Source organism: Macaca thibetana, chromosome 8 (assembly GCF_024542745.1).
Source record: "Macaca thibetana thibetana isolate TM-01 chromosome 8, ASM2454274v1, whole genome shotgun sequence".
Taxonomy (NCBI): domain Eukaryota; kingdom Metazoa; phylum Chordata; class Mammalia; order Primates; family Cercopithecidae; genus Macaca; species Macaca thibetana.
Genome location: NC_065585.1, coordinates 48,448,827 through 48,475,918, shown reverse-complemented (window position 1 = coordinate 48,475,918; position 27,092 = coordinate 48,448,827). Strand labels below are relative to the sequence as shown.

General features: G+C 40.0%; 2 protein-coding genes across 35 annotated transcripts in view; one reads left to right on the top strand and one right to left on the bottom strand.

Annotated features, from left to right (window-relative positions):
* The window catches only part of LOC126960839 (cytochrome b-c1 complex subunit 7), a 1,171,628-nt gene that overhangs the window by 414,202 nt on the left and 730,334 nt on the right, over nucleotides 1–27,092 (bottom strand). Inside the window, exon 1 of one of the 32 annotated variants that reach the window (XM_050800590.1) lies at nucleotides 22,341–22,344. The exons of 29 other annotated variants lie outside the window; for them this stretch is intronic. The gene's annotated coding sequence lies outside the window, so the exon portion shown is untranslated. Of the gene's footprint in view, nucleotides 1–523; nucleotides 528–1,324; nucleotides 1,329–22,340; nucleotides 22,345–27,092 lie in introns of those variants that run through there. 2 more of the 32 variants (XM_050800573.1, XM_050800587.1) reach the window with 2 other exon arrangements.
* CPQ (carboxypeptidase Q) overlaps nucleotides 615–27,092 on the top strand; it is a 498,229-nt gene continuing 471,751 nt past the window's right edge. The window contains exon 1 of one of the 3 annotated variants that reach the window (XM_050800515.1): nucleotides 615–963. The gene's annotated coding sequence lies outside the window, so the exon portion shown is untranslated. The remainder of the gene's footprint in view (nucleotides 964–27,092) is intronic. The other 2 variants (XM_050800516.1, XM_050800514.1) reach the window with 2 other exon arrangements.

The window sequence follows — 27,092 nt, the reverse complement described above, 5'->3', positions numbered from 1 at the left end:
TGTTTTTTTAGTTAAGAGGAGAGACTGGAACTGCTCAGTGTTTCACAAAGATAACTGTTTGTATTTGATAAGAGTTTCCTTAAACAAAGGAATTTACACTTATCAAAACATAAAGCATTGAAAACAATGAGCACATACTCTGTGACCAGAATGCGTGTGACTTGTTGAGATAAGCCACACCAGGTAATCAGATGAGTCTCCTTTCTTCTTGGGCACCCTCATATAACTAAGGCACAAGCGAAAGAGAAAAGACTCTTTCTGATCTCTCAGTTCAGGTCATCTCTTCTGCCTTCCATCATCACCGCCGAACAATCCTACACCTGGCAGGATGGGAAAACGGTTTAATAATCGCTTCCCTCTGGGAGGCGTTTGACAGCTCAGAAAGCATGGCCTTTACTCAGGCTCAGAGAAACACAAAAACCTTTCACGTTTTCCTTTCAGCTTCGCAGCCCGGTCCTTCTCTACCTGCACGGGCACCCATCGAAGCACAGGACCCTTCTGCCAAGCCATGCGCCTTCTCAGGCCCCTGCCGCCCGCCTTGCCTCTGAGGCTGTGCTTCTGAAAAGCACGCGGCCCTGGCCTGCGCACCACCCAGTCTGAGGGAGACGCCCCTGCACGAAGGAGTCAGGCCTAGGGGCTCCGGACCCAGGGCGACACTCAATTTTCTAACAGAAGCCACAGCCCAGAAGCTGAGCAGCCTTCCGGCCGATCTGTGTCCCTAAGGTCGCCCTCGGAGGGCGAGTGAGACCCCCCGAGGCGTTCCGGAGGTGGTGCCCGGCCCCCGAGTCAGGTCTTTGCCCCGCCTCTCGGTCCGCGGCCTTGCCGGCAGGCAGGGCTGCAGTCACGGGGCGGCGCGGAGGGCCCCAGCCTGGTCAGGGGTGTGGCCGCCGCCACCGTAAGGCTAGGCCGCGAGCCCGGTCCTGGGAGCCGCCTCCGTCGCCGCCGTAGGAGCCGCCCCATCAGGTGCGTTTGCAGCCGACCTGGCAGTGCCCGCGGGCGGCTGGACCGAGGCCTTGGCTCCTACCCGTGGCGGTCGGGCGGGCTGAGGCTGCAGCAGGCCAGGGGCGGGGGCAGACGGGGACGGACTTCCAACACCAATCATTCGGGGGAGTGACGGGAGGAGCTGGCTGGGGAGCGGCGGGTTGGCAGCCTGTGGCTGCCCCTTCGTGACACTGGAGGCACCGAGCCTAGAAATGGGGAAGCTGTGACGTGGGGGTGGTGGAGGATGCTGCGGGACAGCAGCGAGCACGGCCCTCAGCCGTCCTTCCCAAGACGGTTTTACTTCCCGTCAGCAACAGGGCTCAGCCCCAAGCCCCCCGCTTCACCCCCCATCTGTAAACATTCCTGGTCCCCCTGAGCCTCCAGTATGATTTATGCAGTTCTTTTGGGGTTCCTTTCGCATTTTACCGTGTACTTTCGCTTTTGATGCGTCTAGTTTCTGCTACTAGACTCTCCTGGAATCTAAGTTCCATGAGGGCAAAGTCCCATCTGACTTAGGACTCAGAGCTACTCGATAAGTAACTGGATGAGTACCTATGCCGCAGAACTGAGTGAATTAACAAATGAGTAAGTCAGTGAGTGCATATGAGATCGAACTGAATGAATCAGTGCATGAGTGAAAATAAAGATATATGAAGTGGAAGCAGTGAAGATGCAGGCTTACAACTCCTAGGTTTTGATAGCTTTCCAAAAAGTTGTGTAAATGTTGCACTTTTGCAAATGGAGGCATTCTGATTGGGACCACTTAAAAAGAGTTCTATTCTATGCTGTTAAAATAATCTCCAGAAACGCCCCCTGGTATTTCCATTTTTGGTGGACTTGGCTTTATGTGTTTGCTTACAACAAAATATGCCTAGGTTTTTTCTTGCTTGTGTTTTGTTCACTTCTACTTTGGACGTTTAAAGAATCATTGTCACTATAATATTTCATTCATTTCTTAAAGATAAGGGTGACTGTAAAGGCAGAACCATATGACTCTGACTTGTTCGTAAAACCAGGCGTTTCTTTTGAATTCAGAGTTATTAAGAATCTTGTCTGTTTTCCTGAGACAGGTGCTGGCTGATTTGCAGGTGACTGGAGAAGGCTACATAGGGCCCAGAGAGACACTATCTGTTTGTAAACACATAGGCTTAGCACACAGCTTTAATATAGTTGGTCACTGCAGCAGTTCTTAGTTTCCAGGCCCAGGTTCCAGAAGAGCCGGATGACCTTGGACTTGCCACTTGATCTCTGTAGGTTTTAATTTCTTAATCTCCAAAATGAAGGTGTTTAGCTAGGGACCCTTCCTGAGTTAAACCTTTGGGATTCTTTTTTATCAGGGTTAGAAGGTGAAATTACCGATGATTTCCTGGAGTTCTGCTTACTTCACCTCCTCTGTTTGAGATTCCATAGCATTTTGTCTCTGCTGTCTTCTCTGCTATTTACAACTCATTTCCTTTCTTCTCCACATCTGCAATAAGAAAGCCTGGGAGCTCAAGATAAGTATAATAAACCCTAGGCTGGTGGGGAGAAAGGAGGGCAAGATTTTCTTCTACATTGTCACAGGCTCCTGGTCCTGGGTCTGACTTGTTTCCAGTGCAACCTAGTCTGACAATGCTATATATTCCCAGTGTATCCGGGGAACTGCATCCCTATTTCTTTGCATGCATTTGAGATTAGTTATCATGGATCACATTTTGGAGCTGGAAGGACCTTGGAGATTTTTTAAAGGCACTTCAAAAGTCATTATACATACGTATTTAAATATTTTTGCATGCTACATTTAACAAACACAAAGTTCCAAATGTGTTAAGTAAAATGAAATTAATGTTACCTACTTCAGTTAATTCAAGTTTATAAGGAGAAGTGGAATACACGTGTTGCTTGGTGAAAAGGGCCAACCCAAAGAGCCAGTTATGAGGTCATGTGTCATACAGGCATGGAATGTTACAAAGCTGATATTTATGGGGCACTGACCATACACCAGGCACTGTTATATTTAATCTTTTTACTTATATTGCCCCATTTAATCGTCACTATATACCTAAGAGCTAGATACTATGGTAATTCCTATTTGACCTTCTTAACTAGAAACAGCACTTGGAAAATGGGACAGTTAGGACTTAGAACTCAAGCAGATGGAAACAGGGTTTCTCCCAGAAACAAGACAATCTTGCCAGGAAAGACTGTGTAACTTTGAAGAATGTGGTCTCTGTGTGTGTTCAAGCATATATACAAACCCTGCGTTATTTGGGTAACTGAATTTAGAATGAGAGTATAGGATGAAATGATTAAGACTGAATTATAAGGGAGTTGGTTGTTTTATCATTTTGAAAATTATTGAATTCCATTGAGATTCTAGGAGACTCTGATACTTTGACCTAGGTGCCCATGCATCTTAATTTTAAACGTATTCAGACTTACCAATTTAGGGAATATAAAATGAGTGGCATCAAGAGTTGTCATCAGTGAATGGCACTTAAGGGCTTTGAACCATGAGTGCCAAGCAGTGTTGTTTCTTGGACTAGCTTTGTGCCCTTGGTAAGACACTGCCTTCCAACCTCCTTCTTTATAAGACCAACAATCCCTAGTATAGACAAAGAACAATGCCTACATCTGTGTAATCCAGAGACAAGAATGCAGGATGGGTTTCCAGAACTCTTATAATTAATTGATGAGAGCAAAAGAGGAAAAGAGAGGCCCATAAAATAAGTGGGAAATTATTTTGTTTCTTTTTTGTCAGCCAAGTTTAGCCCCATGGAAAGCAGAGACCAGTTGTGGCCGCCTGAAAAACTAAGAGCTGATGCCAGTTTGATTTAGCTCAGGAGGCTGAAACTTTCTGCCCCGAAGGCTGGTGTGATGGAATAGACCTTCCCATTGCTCACAATATTATGAAAAAAACATTAAAGCAACAATTTTTATTACTTGCCCTGAAGCTAGAGCTTTAAAATGTACTTTATCCTCCTACCCTCCCTGAACCACTTAACTTTTAAAAACAAACAACCCATTCATGTGTTTGTTATAGTCACATTATTAGTTCTTTCTCTTTATTCCTGGGCCCTTTTCTTTAATGCAGTGAAGTATCTGGAGGGGTGTACCTCTGGATCTCTGGAATTTTCCTTTAGTTATTTTATTCAGAAAATATTAATTTCAATAACCGTTTATTGAGTGTGTACTATGTGCCGGATAAAGATGAATGAGAACAAATTTAAATAGGAGAGTGACCCATCTGCAAACAATTGCACCACAGGGTAATGTGGAAGTAGTGGTCACTCACTCTTCCAGGAAAGAGGTGTGATTGGAGCTCAGAAAGACTTTGCAGAGAAGGTGAATTTCAAACTGTATTTCAAAGCCTGAAGACCAAGCAGAGGGAGAAGGGTATTCCAAGAATGGAGAACAACAAGAGCAAGGAAAAGGACGCAAGTAGGAACATGGCATTCTTCGGGAGATGGGACTTCAGTGTGGCTGTAGGGAGGTCTGGTAAGGCTAGGGCCAGACATTGATGGTCCTTGAATGTCATGTTATTTAAACTTTATCACAGTCTAGATAATCCTTTTCAGCATTATTTTTGTTTTGTTTTGTTTTGTTTTGAGACAAGGCCTCTCTCTGTCACCCAGGCTGGAGTGCCATGGCAAGATCTCAGCTCACTGCAACTTTCGCTTCCTGGTTCGAGTGATTCTCCTGCCTCCGCCTCCCAAATAGCTGGAACTACAGGTGCATGCCACTACAGCCTGGCTAATTTTTGTATTTTTAGTAGAGACGGGGCTTTGCCATGTGGGCCAGGTTGATCTCGACCTTCTGGCTGCAAGCTATCTGCCTGCCTTGGCCTCCCACAGTGTAGGGATTACAGGCATGAGCCACTGTACCTGGCTGTTTTCAGCATATTTAAGCTGAATTTTAAGCAGAGGAGTGATATGATTGGATTTTCTTTAGAAAATAGCTACAGTAATGTTTCAGAAGAACTGGGGAATGAAGAGCCAGAAGGCCACAGGAAAATGAAGATGCTATTGCCATAGTTCTCATGAAATAGGATAAGGATCTAAACTAAGATAGGTTTGAGAGGCTTTTTGAAAACAGCAGGATTAATGACTAGCTGGATATGGGAGATATGTTTAAAAATAATCTGAGGTTTTGGAATTGCTTAACTGGGTGAGTGGAGATGCCACAAATGAGGGTAAGAAATGTAAGGTGAGGAAGAAGTTTCGGGAGAAAGACGGTGAGTGAGCGGAGGTAGCTGTGGAACATCCAGGTGGAGATCCCAGGATATAGCCTTTTCTGTAGCTGTGCTGTGATGTCACACAGTCAAGACCTCAGCCAAACATTACAATAGGGTCTCGGTCTGAAAAGACACATCAGTTTAATAACTCACTTAAAAAATACATCATACTTATCTAATGACCATTACATTATATTTCAGGCGAGTTCTTAGAGAACTCTGATTCTTGTGTAAGTGCCAGTAAAGGAAAGAAGATTGGAGACTCAAACAATGGGGGGTTATTATAAGCTGCCAGAAGAAACTGAAAAAGAGAAATACAGACCAGAGTCGTTCAAAGGAACAAAGATAAGGAAATGGCAGGAGTGTTGCAGAGAGCGGTGGTTTCCAAAGACACAGGTATAGGCAGATATGAAATACAGAAAAGAAATTTGAGCTGGCGCTTCCAAATAATTGTACTTCTTTAATGGTAAGATATCACAAGCTTTGATTTCTCATCTTATTCAGTTTGTCAGGAAGAGACAAACAGGAGATTGTTCAGAGGTGTGGGTGCTGGGCAGAGGGCTTGATCTCATTTTGCAGAGAAAGTGTTTGGAGACTTTGAACTAAGCAAAGAGTAACAGGGAAAGTAAGATAAAAATGAAAAGGATAATGATTTGGAGAAATTTTCCAGAAAATTTAAGTAATTCTATGACAAACCGGTGTTAACAAAGAAAAAGGCAGATCAATGCAGTGTTCTCTTGATGCAGTGGTATTAGACTTCCTTGGAGAAAACATTCGCATAGCACCTTATATTTAAAAAGCAATTTTATATTTGATTGTTATAAGAACCTAGGAAGTAGGTGCACCCAGGCCTTATTATCTTTCTTTTATAAACTAAAAATCTGGCATGAAGGAGGCTGCAGTTTGTCTCATGGCTCAGGTGGCTCAGATCCCGTGGCTGGCAGGGACTCAGAGCCTTCTGACTTTGGGTCCATTGCTTTGTCCATTGTATCGAAGCCTTGTCTTACCTTGGAACCTTGGCCTGCTGCAGTGTGTCCCCTCCTTCCCTTACCGTATCATATCACGGAAATGTAAAAGTAAAGCAGATGGTATTTGAACACCAAAAGAGCCAAGATCTCTGCGGAGACAGACAGTGACGTGAAAGGATCCTTAGCACCGATTATGCTATATACAATGGGGATGTTCATGAAGGGTTGTGCATAGAGCCTATCTATGTAAATCAAATGACACTTTCAATGCGGTAGGGGAGTCCACAATATCAAAGTGTTATGATTAAATTTTTTATGAGGCAAATAATCCCTTTATAAAATGAACAGTCACTCCTTGTTTTATTATCTGAATAAATCCAGACTTTCAAATACGGGGTTGACTTAAGATAGTAGCCTATATCTATATTTATCATATGTGAAGATTTTTCTGACTTGGGTATTGAATAGGAAGATGGGGATCTGCAGCTGGATCCTCTAATTGTTAGAGACCATTTAAAATATAATGGACATCATGACTCGTAGTTAAATCCATCCAGCTACCTTTACTGTTTACCAAGTACCTAACAGGTAGGCCATTGGATGGGGCAAAACTCAGCTGGGAAATGGAAAACAAGCCCAGCACTGGCACTGCCTTCAGTCTGACAGTTAGACCACAAGAGAGTCATAAATGTAAATTCACCAATATAGAGAGCCAGGGTAAGAAAACCAGAAACTCTTATGGTCCTGGAATTCTACATCAGTATTAAAATGAAACCAAGTATATTTCAAAGCAAAGACCATTATATTAGACCCAGAGTTATTTTGTACTGATGAAAGATAACCTCTGTAAGGAAGAAGAGGTAGTTGTGACTCTTTTTTGCATCAAACATCTAAAAATGCATATCTTCAAAATATGTAAAACTAATGATCCAAAGTATGAGAAAATAAGCAAAGCTACTTGTAGGACACCTTAGATCTGTTGTTTTACATGACAAATTAAATAGACAAAGTCAAATGGTAATATGCAAGATTTGAATAGTATAACTAATGAGGTTAAATAATATAATTTATGAGTGAATAGGGATATGGAACATTTAATAGTATATTTTATTAATCAAAAATAATTATATTATGTATGAATATACATGTACATGATATATATTGGAATATATATGGGGTATATGTGTGTATATATATTTCCTTTTTTGCATTAATAAGTTCTTTTTTATTTTATTGTAAATTGACAAATTATGATTGTATATATTTATGAGGTACAAAGTAATGTTGATATATGTCATAACACAACATTTCATACAATGTGGAATGATTAAATCAAGCTAATAAGCCTACTCATCACCTTAAATACTTATTTTTGTGGTGAAAATATTTGAAATTTGCTCTCTTAGCGATTTTGAAATATACAACACAGTATAATTAACTATAGTCATCATGGTGACAACGTAATCTCAAAAAACATATTCCTCTTGTTTAGTTAAAACTTTGAACCCTTTGGTATTCCCCATTTTTCCCAACCCCTCAGACTTTAGTCAGCACCATTCTACTCTACGCTTCTTAGTTCTGTTGTTTTAGATTCCACATAGAAGTGAGATCATGTGGTATTTGTCTTTCTGTGCCTATGTCTGGCTTATTTCATTTAGCATAATTTCCTGCAGCTTCATCCACGTTGTCACAAATGACAGAATTTCCTCATTTTTAAAGGCAGAATAGTATTTCATTGTGCATATATACCACCTTTTCTTTATCCATTTATCTGTTGATGGACACTTAGGTTGATTCTATAATTTGGCTATTGTGAATAGTGCTGCAGTCAACATGGGATAGTGCTGCAGTGAACATGGGATTCCATATATCTTTTTAATATAATTATTTCAAATCTTTGGATATGTACTTAGAAGTGGGACTGCTGGATCATTTGATAGTTCTATCTTTAGTTTTTTTGAGGACTCTCCATAAAGTTTTCAGTAATGGCTATACAAATTTACATTCCCATCAACAATGCGTAAGAGTTTCCTTTACTTCACGTTGTCACCAGAATTTTGTTTTTGTGGCAGGATCTGGTTCTTTTGTCCAGGCTGGAGTACAGGGGTGTGATCTCGGCTCACTGCAACCTCTGCCTCCCAAGATCAAGCCATCCTCCCTCCTCAGCCTCCTAGGTAACTGGGACTACAAGTGTGCCACTGTGCCTGGCTAATTTTTGTATATTTGAAGAGATGGGGTTTTGCCATGTTGCCCAGACTGGTCTCAAACTCCTGAGCTCAAGCAATCTATTCCCCTTGGCCTCCCAAAGTGCTGGATTACAAGAGTGAGCCACAGTGCCTAGTGCACTTGTTATTTTCTGTCTTTTTCATAGTAGCCATTCTAACTGGGGTGAGATATTATCTCATTGCAGTTTTGATTTGCTTTTCTTTGATAATTAATGATGTTGAGCATTTTTAAATATATCTGTTGGTCATTTTTATGTCTTCTTTTGAGAATTGTCTATTCAGGTTCTTTGTCCATTTTTTAATTGGGTTGCTTGTTTTCTTGCTATTGAGTTGTTTGAGTTCCTTATACAGTTCATCTTTGAGCAATGCGGGGTTTAGGTGTGCTGACTCCCTCTACATTTGAAAATTCTATTATAACTTTTGATTCCCCCAAAACTTAACTACTAATAGCCAACTGTTGACTGGAAGTCTTACCAGTAACATAAACAGCCAATTAACACGTATTTTATATGTTACATGTAATATATATACTATATGCTTACAATAGAGTAAGATAGAGAAAAGAAAATTTTATTGAGAAAATCATAAGGGAGAGAAAATATATTTACTATTTATTAAGTGGAAGTGAATAATCATAAAGGTCTTCATTCTTGTCATCTTTATGTTGAGTAGGCGGAGGAGGAGGAGGAAGAGAAGGGGTTGGTCTTGCTGTCTTAGGGGTGGCTGAGGTGGAAGAAGTGGAGGAGGTAGAAGGGGAGGGAGGAGAGGCAGGCCCACTTGGTGTAACTTTCTGGAAATACATCATAATTTCTGTATGGCTACTTTTCTTTTTTGGAAAATGTTGTAAAGTTTATCTTAAAATGTTTCTATACAGTATCAGTCTTTCTTCTGCTATTTGCTTTAGCTTCAGTGCCCATATCATAGAAGCGTTCATGTCATAAAAGAAGTCAAAGTGATCTTAAATAATCAGAACGGTTCTGCCAGATTGTCTGTTGTTAATTTGCTTTTTGGTACTTTTATATCCTCCTCCTCATCATAAGGCACTGGTTCAGAAGCATTCCGTCAAGTTGTCTTCTGTCAATTCCTCTGGTGTGTAGCGTCTATTAGCTCTTGAATTTCTCCAAGATTCATATCTTGATATCTTCACTCACCACCTTTTTTCCCACTGTATTCACAATCACTTTCATGATTTCCTTGATTGGCTTTGTCATAAATCTTGTGAAGTCATACACAACAGCTGGGCACAGTTTTCTCCTGCAGGAACTTATTGTTGGCTTGATGGCTCACAGCTTTTTCTATAACAGTGATGGTGTCTTCAATGGTGTAATCCTTCTAGACTTTCATGATGTTCTATCAGGGTTCTCTAACATAGCGTTCACATCCTTTCCACAGAGTACTGTGTATAATGAGCCTTCAAGGTCCTTATGATCCCCTGATGTAGAGGATAGTTAGAGATGTTGTGCTTGGGGGCAAGTAGAACACTTTGATGTCGTTGATGTTGAACTCATAGGGTTCTAGGTGGCCAGGGGCATTGTCTAATATGAAAATAATTTTAAAAGGCATTCCCTTACTGGCAAGATACTCTCTGACTTCAGGGAAAAAGCATCAGTGGAACCAATCCAGAAAAATTGTTCTTGTTTAAGCCAAAAGACTGGCAGCTGATGTTTATCTTTTCCCATCAAGACTTGGAGGTTAGCAACTTTATAGATAACAATCCTGACCATAAACCTGACTGAATTTGCACAAAACAGTAGAGTTAGCCTATCCCTTCCTACCTTAAATCTTGGTGCTCACTTCTCTTCCTTACTAGTAAATGTCCTTTGTGGCTTTTTTTTTTTTTTTTCCAGAATACAGCATGTTCATCTGCATTAAAACCCTGTTTAGGCAGGCATCCTTTCTCTTCGATGATTTTTTAATGGCTTTGCAATAGTTTGATATCAGGTAGTATGATGCCTCCAGCTTTGTTTGTTTTGTATAAGATCTTGGTGATTTTTATTTTTATTCCCTATGAATTTTAGGATTTTTTTTCTATTTCCTTTTAAAATATACTTTCTGGCCATTTTTCTCTCTCTTCATCTTCTGAAATTTCTATTATGTGAAGGTTAGTTCCCTTGATTGTGATTGTGTCACATAATTCTTGTAGGCTTTCTTCGTCTTTTTCATTCTTTTTTCTTTTTTCTCCTCTGGTGAATAATTTCAAATATTCTGTCTTTAGCTCACTGATTTTTCTGCTTAATTGAGTCTGCTGTTGAAGATTTCTATTGTATTTTTCAATTAAGTCATTGTAATCTTTATCTCTAGGGTTTTTTATTGTTTCTACTTCTTTTTCTACATTCTAATTTTGTGTATTATTTTTCAAATTTCATTTAATTTTATATCCATATATTCTTATAGTTCACTGAACTGCTTTACAAGGATTCTTCTGGATTTTTTTTTCTGCCACTTTATAGATCTTCATTTTTTATTCTGTTATTGGAACTTTGTTAGCTTCTTTTGATGATTACAGATGCTCTTTGACTTACGACGGGCTTATGTCCTGTTAAACCCATAGTAATTTGAAAACTTTGTAAGAAATGTGTTTAATACCCCAATAAACCAATTGTAATGTCAAAAAATTATAAGTTGAACCACATAAGTGCTGATGCTCCTTGACTTACAATGGGGTTATATCCTGATAAGTACGTTCTAAGGTTGTATAGTTGTAAGTTGAACCATCATAAATTGGGGACCGTCTATATTTGTAATCCTTGTGTTCTTTCATGGGTGTCTGCACATTTGAAGAGACAGCTTCCTTCTGAGTGCAGTGGTATAATGACAGTCCACTGCAGCCTTCACCTCCTGGGCTCATAAGATTCTCCCACCTCAGCCTCCTGAGTAGTTGGGACAACAGGTATGTGCCACCATGCCTGGCTACTTTTTGTATTTTTTGTAAATATGGGGTTTCACCATGTTGTCCAGGCTGGTCTTGAACTTGTGGGCTCAAGTGATCTACTTACCTTGGCTTCCCAAAGTGCTGGAATAACAAGCATAAGCCACTGCATCTGGCCCCAACAGTTTGTTCTTCTGGTCTTTACAGGTATTCTTTGGCAGGGATTGGCCTTTACTTCTTAGTCTAGGGTGTGATTCTTACTGGTTCAGGTGGTAATGACCCCATGCAGGAAGAGCTTGCTATAGTTGGCTGGGCTGCTGCCTTTGCTCTGAGATCTGATGGGGCTGCTGTCTAGGCTCCCCTGCCTGGGGGAGACCACTGACTGGGCTCTGCTATAATTTCTCATTGGACAAGGTTGTAGGGTATATTTCCTGGCTGGGTGGTACTACTTTTTGGGTTCAACAGTTATGCAGGGCTGCAGGCTGGACTCTGAGTTTAGGTGGAGTTGCTGCTCAGGATGGATGGGGTCTGGAGGCTATGCGGCATAGAACTGCATGGTTGAGGATTGCCTCTTCCTGGGTAGGGCCTTGGAGTGGGCTCTGAGTCTGGATCAAGTCACTCTTTGGACTTCTGGGTCCAAACCCTGTGAACCCCTATGATCCACAGAAGTGCCCTGTGTTGGTCATCTCCACATCTCCCTCCTGGGTAAGGCATTGGGGTGGTCTCTGAGGCTAGATATGGAGGCTATCCATCTAAAGACTCAAACCAGGCTGACCTTCTCATCATGTTTCTGTGAACAGTGTGCTTGGCTTCGCAAGTGAGCTGTACCATTGGCTGGTGTCTCTGATTTTGCACCACCACTGGGAGGAACATAGAGCCATCACCAAAATTTGCACACTGGTCCCTGTGAGCTCTGCCTCCTTTCTTTGTTTATACCTAACCCCAGGAGGTCTAGCCATGTCATTACTGCCAGTATTCCCCATGAGGTCAGACAGACAGGAGTGGACTTTCTGGGAAGTGTCTCAGAATGCTGGGGAGCCAGATGTCTAGAAACTCTGTTTTTTTACTGTATGGGCCCAGTTAAAAAGATCCTCTTGGCTGGGCACAGTGACTCAAGCCTGTAATTCCAGCACTTTGGGGGGCTGAGGTGGGTGGATCATGAGGTCAGGAGATCAAGACCATCCTGGTAAACATGGTGAAACCCTGTCTCTACTAAAAATACAAAAATTAGCTGGGCATGGTGGTGTGTGCCTGTAATCCCAGCTACTCAGGAGGCTGAGGCAGGAGAATTGCTTGAACCTGGGAGGTGGAGGTTGCAGTGAGCCGAGATTGTGCCAGTGCACTTCAGCTAGGGTAACAGAGAGGGACTCTGTCTCAAAAAAAAAAAAAAAAGAAAAGAAAAAAAATCCTCTCTCTGCATCACCATGCTGATTTGGGAAAGCAGGAGGGGCAATATGGTCAACGTGAGATTGTTCCTCTTCTAATGTGGTTTTTGATTCAGCGGCCTATTCTTTCAGCTGTCTCCATTTCTTTCTCAAGTTTGTAAGTTTTCACAAAAGTGTTCTTGTCTTTGGATTGTTGCTTGTTGGACTTTCTGTAGAGGGAAGTGAAGCCAAGTGAAGCCTGGGATTTCCTATTCTGCCATCTTGCTGATGTCACACCTACATATTTACAGAAAATTCACATCCTGCTTGTAACATTTATGAGAGATTGTAAAAAACAAAACAACAATGACAACAACAACAAAAAACCCAAAAGCCTTAAATGAAGACTTTAGTGAATTCCAGAGTCTTTCTTACTCTTACTGGCCTTGTGCCTTAGACCTCTGGTTTAGCCCCTGTTTCCAGCTAGCTTTTAACAGGTTGTGATGATGAAAAGAAAATATACCTCTCTCCTTTCATAATACTGTGAAGTAGCTCATATAATTCATCTTCCATGTTTATATACATATATCTCTTTTGTGCCAGAGCATAATTTTGAGATTCTTTTTTCATTATCAAAATCAAATGGATCTATGCTAATCATAACTTATCTGAGCCTGTATTTGTTACATTTGAGTATTTTAAATCATTAATTCCATTTGTATTGTATACCAACATTTACCATCTAAAACACCTGGCTATTCTTTTGTAGGGTTTTTCTTTTCATTAGCTTTTTTGAGCTAAAGCTTAAAGAAAATCAGGGACCAAAGAAAGGCTAGAAAGTGACTGGAGGTATCATAAACATCAATTAAGTTCTTTGAGAAGCAGAAGGTACATCATGGAAGTCAGCATTATTCTGAATTCATTTCATTGCCTACTCAGTCCAAATTTTAGTGTTTACAACTTAAACTAATAACTCACTGGCACCTTGCATTTCCTGTGGCTTAATGGTTAAGAACATGGGCTTTGAAGTCATTGTCCTGAGTTCAAATCTGAGGTCTACCACCATCACCTATGTGACTTTGGGCCAAACACATACACTCTTTATACCTCCATTTCTTCATCCATAAAACTGAGATACAAATTATAACTGTCTGCAGTGGGCAGAATACTGTCTTCCCTACCACCACCTATGGTGTCCATATCTTAATCCCTGAAACCTGTGCATGTTAGGTTACATTGCAAAGGGAAATTAAGGTTGCAGATGGAATTAACATTATTAATCATCTGGCCTTAAAATAGGAAATTGTGCTGGATTATCCTGGTGGGCCCAATGTAATCACAAGGGTCTTTAAAAGTGGAAGCGTGAAGCAGAAGAGGAAGTCAGAGAGTTTGGAAGATGTGATTGTGGAAGAATGTTCAAAGAGAGACAGTGCCACTGGCTTTGAAGATGGAGGAAGGGGGCCATGAGCCAAGGAATGTGGGTGGCCACTAGAAACTGAGGAAAGCAAGGGAATAGATTATTTCCTAGAGCTTCCAGAAAGGGATGCAGCCCTGCCAATACCTTGCTTTTACATGATGCATACAGTGTCAGACTTCCGACCTACAAAACTGCAAAATAATAAATTTGTATTCTGATACCAAAGTTGTGGTATTTTGTTATAGCAGAAATAGAAAACAAATGCACTGCCATATGGGTTTGTTGTAAGGGTTAGGAAATGGAAACCTTTAGGACAGACCTGCCACATGGTAAATGCTCAGTTAGTATTAGCCACTATTACTATCCATTGGTACTTCAGTTTCCCTTCTGTCTTTGTTCTTTTGTGGTAGTTGTCTTGTAATTACCCAAATTTGTGGGTATCTTCCCTACCAAGACTATGGCCCTAGGTGTTTTTCACTCTCATTTTAGTCTATACTCAGCCTCCAGTAATTTGTCAAAATTCCCATTTCAGAGTTCCTACCATTTTATGGTTCCAGCAGCTTCTGTTCCAGGTAAGTAGATCTTGGCTGTGACTCTCTGGATTTGCCTGTCTCTCCAGATTTTAGGGTGGTAGTTTGCCCTGCAAGTTCAGTTCTGTTGGGGGAGGGGGTCCAAGGAAAGTCACTGGTTTTTACTCTGTTTTGTTTCATTATTATAAGGACATGAGTGCTGACTTCCAAGTTCTTTACATGTTGGTACTGAAATTGGAAGTGTGGGCAGTGCTCTTTACCCTATGGCTTTAATAATCTTTCTATACACATAAGATCTTCCTCTCTACACGTGACTTCTTTCTGATTTCCATTATCTGGTTTCCACTTCATTGATTTCATTTCCAAACATGCTTTTTCTGTATTTTCTATTTAGGTTAGTGGCTTCTCAATCTAAGGGATAGTAGGTAATTTGATGTGTATGAAATACAGGGTACAAAACAGGCTCATAATCGGGGAGATTACCCTTAATTCTCCAACTTTCCTGAATCCTTTTCTTCAGAATTAATAAGTCACCAAGGGCTGTTGTGTCTACCTATGCATTTTGCCCACATCCTTGCTGTCATTGCGCTAGTCCTAACCCTTGACTCGGCCAAGCAGAATATTTTAAACCACTTTATCATCTATACTGCCTCAGAGTTGGATCATAGGTTGGATCATGTTACTACTGTATTTGCTAGTGCTACCATAACAAAGTCCTGCAGACTGGGTAGGTGAAACAACAGAAATGAATTTTCTCATGGTTGTAGAGGCTGGAAGTCCAAGATCAAAGTGTCTGCATGTTTGGTTTCTTCTGAGGCCTCTCTTTTTGGCTTGCATGTGGCCATCTTTTCTCGAGGTATTTACATAGTCTTCTCTCTGTGCATGCACACCCCTGGTATCTCTCTGTGTATTCCAGTTTCCTCTTCTTATATGGACACCAGTCAGATTGTTTTAGGGCCCACCCTGATGGTCTCATTACCTTAACACCTCTTTCAAAGCCCCATTTTCAAATAGTCACATTCTAAAGTCCTGGGAGTTAGGGCTTTAACGTATGAATTTTGGGGAACACAATTTAGCCCATAACACCGACTGTATCCCTCTATGTATTCTGTACTTGTGAATGTATAATGAATCACCTACGAAGATTTAGAAAATACTGATTTTGGGGTCTCACCCAACTTCTTGTAGGTTCTGAATCAGTAGGTCTGAAATGGGGCTGAAAATACATTTGGGGTGTGTGTGTGGGGTGTGTGTGTGTGTGTGTATGTTTACATTTCTCCCTAGTGCTTTCCCAGGTTTCCTAGACTCTTTAACATTATTGGTGAACATACTATAAATGTTCATACCTTTGCTCATATTTGTTTTTTAACTGGAAATTCTCTTCCTACCATACATCTATGAAAATTAATTTAGCCTTCTAGGCTAAGCTGGAATATCATCTTTTCTGTTATCTTTTTCTCATTCTCTCCAGAGATAATCCTGCAATACTTTATTGTGATTTTATTTTAGTTTATATAAGTACTGAAGAATTTAGTTTGTTTTATATTATAGTCATTTGCCTTCTTCTTTCACTAGCTTTCTGAGACCAAAGAGGACATATTCTTTATTTCTGTATATATGAAACAATGGAAGTTGTTCTGAACATAGTAGATAATTAATCCATCTTTGCAGTGTGAAAAATGAACTAGTTAATAAATGCTAATATTTTTAGTGTGACTTTTTGTACAATGGAGACCATTGGGCAAAAAATGAACATATCAAATGCAAAACAAGTGGCAGCCTTTTTTTAAAGAAAAATACTTTACTTTTTTCGAAAAGCAGTTTTAGATTTATAGCAAAATTGAGAGGAAGGTAAATAAATATCCCATGTACTACCTTCCCCTCACATGTACATTCCCCACCAGAGTGGTACATTCGTTGCAATTGATTAACCCATACAGACATATCATAATCTCCCAAAGCCCATGGTTTATATTAGCGTTCACTCTTAGTGGTGTGCTTTCTATGGGTTTGGATTGCCCTAAAAATCTGCTGTACCCTACTTGTTCATCCCTCCCTTCCCCTCACTTTTGGCAACTACTGATCTTTTCACTGTGTTCATAGTTTTGCCCTTTCCAAGATGTCATATAGTTGGAATCATACAGTATGTAGTCTTTTCAGATTCGCTTCTTTCACTGAGTAATATACATTTACATCTCCTCCCTGTCTCTTTATGACTTGATAGCACATTTCTTTTTTTTAGCTCTGAATAATATTCCATTGTCTGGATGTACTACAGTTTATTTATCCATTCATCTACTAAAGGTCATCTTGGTTGCTTCCAAATTTTGGCAATTATGAATAAAGCTGCTCTTTACATCAATGTGCAGGTATTTGTGTTGACATGTTTTCAACTCTTTTGGGAAAATATTAAAGAACACCATTGCTGGATTATATGTTAAGAGTATGTTTAGTTTTTTAAGAAACTGTTAAACTATTTTCCAGAGTGGGTCCACCATTTTACATTCTCAACAGCAATGAGTGAGCATTCCTGTTGCTCCACATCCTCACCAGCATTTGGTGTTGTCAATGTTATGGTTTTTGGCCATTCTACTAGGTCTGTAGTGGTATCTTGTTTTCTTTTCCATTTCCCTGTTTACATATGATGTGAAGTATTTTTTCACATATTTATTTTCCACTTTGTATCTTCTTTGGTGAGGTGTCTGTTAAGGTTTTTGAGTCATTTTGTAATTGGGTTGTTTGCTTTCTTGTTGCTGAGTTTTTAAGAGTTCTTTGTATATTTTGGATAATAGTCCTCATTAAATGATATATCTTTTGCAAGAGTGGCAGAATTTTTGTTCAGTATTCTTTTCTTGAATTAAATATCCTTAACATTACACATAAACAGTATTTTTAATGTGTATTTTCAATTTGGAACTTTTAATATTTAAAAATTTCTCTTGATGAAGATATGTGATAATAGGAGGGGGGCAAAGTGAAGGCATTATAACAACTTTTGGTAATTGCATCTTCTTCTACATTGCATTTTTCAGGGCAGAGTATTAATGGTCCAGTTCTTGAAGATAAATGGATTCCTCAATGTTTATTTGTAGTATATCCTTGTTTATCTTCCTAATGAAGAACTGCATCCTTAAAGCTGGCATAATTAGGTGGACTTGTCTATTAGCTGAGCCACTAAGCTTTATTTTCCTGGGTCAATGAATAACAGAAACAATCCGCAAAATAATTAAATCAGTTAAGACCCAATTTTGGGGTAAGGAGCTGGGGTCTGGCATTTCCTTTTTGTTAGTTTTTCAAAAAATATTAAAACTTCAATGCTTGGCCAGGTGTGGTGGCTCATGCCTATAATCCCAGCACTTTGAGAGGCAGGCAGATCGCTTGAGCCTGGGAGTTCAACACTAACCTGGGCAACAAGGCAAAACCTCGACTGTACAAAAAATACAAGAATTAGTTGGGTGTGGTGTGGCACTCCTGTAGTCCCAGCTACTTGAGAGGCTGAGGTGGTAGGATCACCTGAGCCCTGTAAGGGTGAGGTGAGGCTGCAGTGAGCCAAGATTGCACCAGCACTCCAACCTGGGCTACAGAGCAAAGCCCTGTCTCAAACAAAACAAAATCTCAATGTTAAACTTTCTAGAGAATGGATTATCACCTTTCAAGTCATTTTTCCAAACCCATTTCTGAACCAGGACAGGCAATAACAGAGATTGGCAGGGGAAGGACTGATGTCTACTCACAAGGGAAAAAGGACTCTGCGTTGAAAACACAGATGAGCCTTTGGATGTGGAAATTTACAAGGCTCAGAGAGCCCTGAAACATCTTTAGAAGTGGAGCCCAGCAGAATAATGGGAGGCTGTGTGCTGGCTTGGCAATGGAGCCTGTCTGGCACAAACTACACTGTAAACAACTCCTCAAACATTTGCATCTGCATACATGACATTAGATTCTCCAAATGTCCAATTAAACACTTGTCAATGGAAGAAATGTTTGTTTCCTCAGCTGACCTGTTGTCAGCCTTGGCCCTCCTGATGAGGAAACAGTTTCAGCTGATAGTGTTGTATGCTCTTCCTTTCTGGGCCTAATCTTGTCCCTCTTGAGAACTGTGGAGACTGTGCCAAGCTGTGGACCATGGGATTAGATTAGGTAACTAAAGAAAATACACAGGCTCTGAGCATTTTTGAAACTTAAGAAAATCTTTAGTTTCTTTTGCACAGTTGTAAACCATTTGTGCTTAAAAAATTATAAAAGTGATTGCAGTTGAGATAAAGAGAAAAGAGCAGTGCTGATATGTGTTTATATACTTCTAAGGGCTGACTTCATTTTTTCAACATCTTAACAAATTTATATTGAACAAATATTAATTGTGTGTGGGGGGGTATGGTGTGTGTGTGTGTCTCTGTGTGTGTGTGTCTCACCATCTCTGTTGACAGAAATGCTCAATTATAAGTCTCTGTGACTGGAAAAGCAGTGAAGGACTCGGATACACACCGTAGAAACATAAAGGAAGCGAGGAAGGCAATATTGGAGAAGAATCAAAAGAGTTTAAATTATTCTTTGGAAAGTTGGAGTTTATAAATTAAAAAAAACTGTATGACCTTGAGCAAATTTCTATTTTTACTAGTGTCAGTTTCCTAATCCATAAAATAGGGAATATAATGTCAAGAACATCGAAAGTTATTGTTAAAATTAAATGAAATGATCTGTGTAAAATACAGGAACACTTGCCACATTGTAAATGCTCAAGAAATGCTAGCTAATAATGAAATATGAAATATGAAATAATACTTGTTTGGTCCAAAGTTGTTAAGCATTCGTATCTGGTAAAGAGAAGGAGCAAAGGAACAAGAGAAAAATTAGATAATTGGTACAGTACAAACAGAGAATTTGGCTTTGGAAAGGAGGATGGGCAATTTTTTCACTGGGACGGGAGCTCAGAATGACTGTACAGGTAAAGGGATAGAAGAACTTTAAGGTGAGGATGAAGAAAGACAAAGCATGTCATGGTCATACTATTGTTTCTTCAGTTATGTAGAAGAGGAGAGCTTTTTCTGAGCATGAGGGGGAGTAGGAGTGATATTTGAGGCTTAAAGAGAATGGAAAAATTTCATAACAGCTGCTGTGGAGAATTTGATAGGTGTCAACTGAAGATAAATATAAGGGTTGTGCAGCAATGCAGAGGATATGACTGAGGTCAGACAGCCTTAGTTTATAGTGGCATGATTTTGGGAATGTAGATGACGGCATTATATACCCTGGAGCCAACACAGAGAAAATTCAAAATTAGCTTTGAGGAATAAGAAAGGAGGTGAAGAGTAAGGGTAAAGGCATCCTAAGGTGCTAATGAAAATGCTGTTGAAATCATTAACCACCAAGTAAGGTTGTGAGCCAAGATTAATCTGAAGTGGTCATTTGTGTGGATAGAAGTACAAACAGACTGGAGATGGGGAGGCCCTTCACTGGACAGGCAGCATGAATCTAGCTGCCGCTGTACCACACACATGCTGAATGATGATGATATAGGAATGAAGGAAACACAATTCACTTGGGCAGCTCAACAGCATTATTTAAGCTCTCAGTATATACTGGCTAGATCATCCATATGACAGCAATGCTTCCCTTGAAAATCTTTCAGTCTAGTGATATGCTCTGGATTATTTAAACTCAGACCGTGGGGTACTTTGAAGGAGGTAAGCAGAGGGTCCTAGGAAACCATAGAAGAGGACATTCAACATGACCTGTGAGAAGAAAGGGCAGGTCAGGAAAAGTATCCTGGAAAATATCTTGCTTGAGCTGAATCAAGATTATTGTAGGAGAGCTGGGGTAAAGAATGGCAGAAAAGGGAGAGGCAAAAGCAAGGGAGAAAAAGCAAGGAAAAAGCAGAGCAAGGGAGTAGTTTGGCTAGGGCAGATAAAAGATTTCAGAGAAGAGATAATTGAGATGAGCTACATATGATGCTATTGCCAAGTGAGAGCAATAAGGAAGACATGAATGGAAGTGATAAATATTGTATTGGTAGGAACAGAAGAAAGAGATGTCAGGAGAATAGAATGATGAGATTTAATGACTGATTGAATACGTGTGGAATGAATAGGTGATTTTACACTCTCGAGCCTGAATTATAGGGACAATTATGGTTTCATTAACAGAAAGAGGGAAATCCTGAGTTAGGGAAGATTTAGGGGAAGGTGATGAATTTGGAGATGTTGAATCAGAACATATAGTTTCAAGTGAAAGTAATGCAACTAAGATGGGACTAAACCAAATGAGAGAATTTGTAACGTTCATAATTAGTAAGTTCATAGGTGCATCTGGATTTAGGCATGCCTGGTTCTCCAGGGTTCAAATATGATATGGGCTCATCTCTTTCCCTATGATCTCTATCTCTTGGATTAGCTTGTCTTGCTTATTTTCATTCCAAAGACAGGCTCTCAGTATATGGTAGGCAAATGGGTACCTCCAGGTTCGCATTTCAGCAATCCCAGTGGAAATAACTTTTATTTCCAACATCTATATATTTTAAATGTAGATTTTATTTTTATTCAGGTATAGTGAGGCCAGGAGATCAGGAGAAAATTGCCAGTGAATATATATTTGTTACTCATACCTCCTATGATATGGGAGCACACAATGCCATGCAGACCACACAGGGAAGCACCAGGGTCAGTTAGGAAGCAGAAGGAGTGAGTAAAAGAGCCTTTATTTTGGGGTTTGTGGAAAGGAATGGATGAGTCCAGGCAAGCAGGCTCAGGTTTGGCTAGTTTGAATGATTTTCGTGGGCTCTGGGGTGTAGAGTTCTTTAGCAGGACGTCTGGTATCTAGCCCTGTGGTTATAAAGGCAGGAGAATATTGACTTAGTGTGTGAGGATTTGATAAGGGAGGTCATGGTGGTGGGATGGGCTTTGGATTGGCTAGTTTCTGTATGAAAGGCACAGTTACAGGGGTGTTATTTGCTATCACTAGAAATTAGCTAATGCTGTGAGGGACAGTCCCTCCTGGTCCATTAAGTCCCTGGATGCCAGAACATTAAGAATACAGAAAATAACAGAATATAGTTAATACACTGTATACCAATGTCAGGAAAGATTCTGATTTGCCTTACTTGAGTCATCCCAGCTCTGTAGTTTAGGTGCAGAGTACAGGGTGAGGAATGGTATTGTGATTGACAGTCAACCTAGACCAGAGTGTGGGGATCAGAGAGGACTATCTTAAAGAAAATAAAGCCAGAACATGGGAAAGTATGCTGGTAAATCAAAAACTATATCTACTTATATATCACAAGGTGGCTAGAGCCATCTTGGGTGAGATGACCAGGTGGCCTTTCAAATATGGCTTTTGGTCTCTAGACTTTGAAGAGGCTAAAGGTTTTTATTTTTGTTTTAGCAGCTCTCATTGTACACCATGTGTTAGGAAGCAGAAGGAGTGAGTAAAAGAGCCTCCCGGGCATGATGCTCCTCTTCTGTCCTGCTTTTCTAAAGCCTATATAGTTCCTGAACTCAGTGTTAAAAAGCAAACTGGAGTTTTAGGCATCATTTAGGTTTTCTGATTCCCTTGATGAGGTATCAGTGTTTTCCTCAATGCCTACATCAGAAACTTTAGCTTTGACTGCCCTCCTTTCCCTTCTATCAAATCATCTATCTTCTTCTGAAATACCTCCCAGATTTACTTCTTCCTTACTGCTGCCTTTCTAGTCTCTCTTTTTTGATCTAGCTTTCTAAATATTGCCAGAGTTATCTCACTGGGGAAACATCACCCCCACTTCTCCTAAAAAAAAATCTACCCCCACCATTTGAACATTACAGAGAGTAAATGGTGTGTGCGTATTACATGGGTGAGTGCCGGAAGACCTAGATTAAAGTCACTTCACGTTCGTCCTCTGCATTTTATTAAAGATATTTGGTGGCTTACATGAGAAAATGCATGTTTAAAACTTCTTATAAATTGTAATGTAGTTCAGATGATGGTGATTTTTTGATTTCTCTAATTTTGAAACTCTAATTTTCAGTCTCACAATGTCACCCGGGCTGAAGTGCAGTGGCACGATCTCGGCTCACTGCAACCTCCGCCTCCCGGGTTCAAGTGATGCTCCTGCCTCAGCCTCCCATGTAGCTGGGATTACAGGTGTGTGCCACCACGTCCGGCTAATTTTTTTGTGTTTTTAGTAGAGACAGGGTTTCACTATGTTGGCCAGGCTGATCTCAAACTCCTGACCTTGTGATCTTCCCACCTTGGCTTCCCAAAGTGCTGGGATTACAGGCATGAGCCACCACACCTGGCCTTATCTCCTTTGTCTAAATGAACCTCTCTGTCCCCACACTTAGGCCATGTTTCTTTCTATCTTTGTATCTTTCTATATTGTTCCCAACCCCCAAATCCCCTTCTTTTTGCTCTCCTCTCTGCCAACTAAATATTAGCTATCCTTCAAAGTGTGTCTGAAGTCCTGTCTTTTATATGAAGTCTTTTCTAATTATCCAGATCACCTATGTTCTCTATTTTTCTTACACTTCAATTTCACTAATGATTATTTACCTTTAATTATTATGTATCTTTTATTCTCCACAGTATGTTTGATGCTTCTGAGGGCAGGGATCCTGACTTTTACTTCTTTTGTAGCATGGACAGTTCTGGGTATAAATAAAAAAATAGTTGCTGATGATTAATTATTAATTGGGGAAAAGTACTAATTTGCAATAATCACACTTTGGATATAGTTTGTGAGCTTCCCTTTTCCTCATGGGAAGAAATAAGTTTGGATTGATTGGACTGACAGATGTTGAAACAATTTAGTTCAGTTAGACAAATCCTTATTGAGTTCTAGAACATATGGGTAACTGCTGAATAAATATTCATTTGTTCATTTATTCAGTCAACAAATATTTATTGGATATCCATTGTTTGCCCCACACTGTGCAAGTTACCATAATATACGTCTGCAATCAGACATTTAGATATTGAGAATCTAAACATGAATCTGACATGGCTCTCATCTTCAATTTGCTTTATTACATGACCAAGGATGAGATCATTGGGTATTATAAAGCATTACAGAAAAGTAAATGATATGCTTGTGGACATTTGAAGAAGGGAGTAATTTATTCTGACTCGGGTAGCTCAGAAAAGGATTCACAGAGGAGACCATATTCAGGAAAAAATGAAACATGTAGAAAGGAAATATTAACACTCATGTTTGCTTTGTGAAAATTTTGCATTTTACATAGTGTGTTGTTAAAAATTAACATGTTGGAGAGTTTCCATTTCTAGGAAGATGGAGTAAATGTAGTTTTTCCTGTTTGTCTTCTAAGTACAACTAAAAACCCTTGACAGTATATATATGAAACAAATGTAAGAAAACTCTGAAAGGTGGAAAGAATAAGGCAAACCAGCTAGAGACCTCGGGACCTGAGGAATGACACATTACTGAGTTCTCTGGGTTTTTCTTTTTGCTTTGTATATCTCAGACTTAGAGCTGAACAAGTGGACAACTTGGAGATGCCAATGGTGCAGACAAAAAAAAAAAAAAAAAAAAAAAAACTCCAACAAAAGCCTGTTTTCTCTAACAAAGGACCCATAAAGGGATAATCTAGCAAGACAAAACTTTTAGAAAGTAACCACTCTCTTCCAAACAAACACAGAAAAAATTGTGGCCCCACCCTTATGTATTCATCAAAGACTGAGTGAGTATCTTAGATGTCTACTCTTATAAGGCTGTGATGAGGTATTTGAACATCCCTGCCAGGGTAGGGTCAGAGAAGACCAAGTAGAGGTCTTTCCTTCCCATCAGCCGGTGATGAGCCTCCTGCCACCCCCACCACATCCCCACTTGTGGTGTCATTAGAGACCATGCGGGGATCTTGGACTTGTGGCCTAATTGACAAAAATGCACCTCTCCTTTGCCCTGCTGGCATGATGTCAGAGGAGATCTAGTGGACTTTTACTATCTTCCAGAAGTAATGAGGCCATCTTACCACAGCATCAGTGGATACCACATGGAGGATCTACAACTCTCACTCTCACTCAGAATGTATGAGGAGACTCTCCCCCTCCTTGAGTGTCAATGAAGGCCAACTAGAGAACCTGGACTTGTCCCTCTATCTGGTATTGATGAGGCGGTGACACCTCCCACCCTCCATTGCCCCTGCAGTAGCGTCAGAGAAAGCCAACTAAAATGGATGTGGAGTCTCATAACATAATATAAATGTCCGGGTTTCAATTGAAAATTACTTGTCATAAGAAGAACTAGAAAATCTCAAACTCAATGAAAAAAACAAGTAATAGATGCCAACACCACGATCACAGAGATTTTAGAATTATCTGAAACAGATTTTAAAGCAGCCAGATAAAAATGCTTTAACAAGCAATTACAAGCATGCTTGAAACAACTGATAATGTAGAAAGCCCCAGAAAAGAAATAGAAGGTCTCAGCAAAGAAATAGAAGATGCAAAGAAGAATCAAATGCAAATTTTATAACTGAAAAATACTATAAGCAAAATAAACATCTCAGTGAATGGGCTCAACAGCAGAATGAGGAAGAGATGAAAAGAATAAGTGGACTGGATGATAGAGCAATAGAAATAGCTCCATTTGAAACACAGAAAAAATACACTGAAAAATAAAATGATCAGACCCTTGGGGAGCTGTGGTACTATGAGTTGATTATCCCTCATCTGAAAATCTGAACTCTGAAATGCTTCCACATTCGAAACTTTTAGGAACTGCTCATTGGAGCATTTCAGACTTTGGATTTTCAGGTTAGAGATACTGAACCAGTAAGTATAATGAAAATATTCCCAAATCAGAAACAGTCCAAAATCTGAAATATTTCTGGTCCCAAACATTTTTGGATAAGGGATACTCAACCTTCATAAGAAAATATCTAACATTCATGTCATCATTGTCACAAAAGGGAAGCAAAAAGAGATCATGGTTGAAAAAAGCACACAAAGAAATAGTAGCTGAAAACATTCCAAATTTGGTAAGACATAAACCTGTAGATTCATGAAGCTGAGTGAACCTCCAATAGGATGAACCCAAAGAGGTTCCCACCAACAGGCATTATAATTAAACTTCTTAAAACTAAAGACAAAGAACAAAATCTTGAACTCAGCCAGAGAAAATGAACACCTTACCTGGAAGGAAAAACCAATTTGAATGAAAGTGTATTTCTCATCAGAAATTATGAAGTCCAGAAAGGAATGGCACAATATGTGTGTGTGTGCGCGCACGTGTGCACATGCGCGTGCACACATGCGCGCATATATATATATATATAAAATTTTTTTTTGAGACGTATAGTATAACTCTGTTGCCCAGGCTGGAGTGCAGTGGCGTGATCTTGGCTCACTGCAAGCTCTGAGGAATGGCACAATATTTTTTAGGTGCTGAAAGAAAATAGCTGTCAGCCCAGAACCTTGTATCCAGAAAACATATTCTGCAGGAAAGAAGGAGAAATCAAGACATTCTCAGATAAAAGAAAACATGCTCAAGCAGACCTACCCTAAAAGAATGGCTAAAATAAGTTCTCTAAAGAGAAATGAAATGATAAAAAAAGAAACTATGGCTGGGCACGGTGACTCACGTCTGTAATCCCAGCACTTTGGGAGGCCGAGGTGGGTGGATCACCTGAGGTCGGGAGTTTGAGACCAGCCTGACCAACATGGAGAAACCCCATCTCTGCTAAAAATACAAAAGTTAGCCGGGCATGGTAGTGCATGCCTGTAGTCCCAGCTACTTGGGAGGCTGAGGCAGGAGAATTGCTTGAACCCAGGAGGCAGAGATTGTGGTGAGTTGAGATTATGCCATTGCACTCCAGCCTGGGCAACAAGAGCAAAACTCTGTCAAAACAAACAAACAAAAAAACTATGGAACAAACATTAGGAAGGAAAGAAAGAACATGGCAAACAAATATATTGGTAAAAACATTGGCTTTTCTTTCCTCTTGAGTTTTCTTAATTATGTTTGACAGGTAAGGTGAAAATAATTACACTTTTGTATTAGTTTGTTCTCATACTGCTATGAAGAATTACCAGAGACTGGGTAATTTATGAAGAAAAGAGGTTTAATTGACTCTGTTTCACGGGCTATACAGAAGCAAGACTGGGAGGCTGCAGGAAACTTACAATCATGGTGGAAGATGAAGAAGAAGCAAGCACATCTTCATCATGGCAGAGCGGGAGAGAGAGAGTGAAGAAGGAAGTGCCACACACATTTAAACCATCAGATCTTGTGAGAACTAACTTAATGTCACGAGAATAGCAAGGGAGAAATCCACCCCCATGATCCAGTCACCTCCCACTAGGCCCCTCCACTGACACTTAGAGATTACAATTCGACAAGAGATTTGGGTGGGGACACAGAGCCAAACCATATCAACTGTCTAATGTGATTATAAATGTATATAGAGAAAATTATATTGTAAATGTAGAAGGGCAATGGGATGTAATAGGAGGTAAGGTCTCTATATTTCAAATATAGTAAAATGGTAAAATGATGACATTAGTAGACTTTGCTGTTATGTATGTATGTCTAGTAGA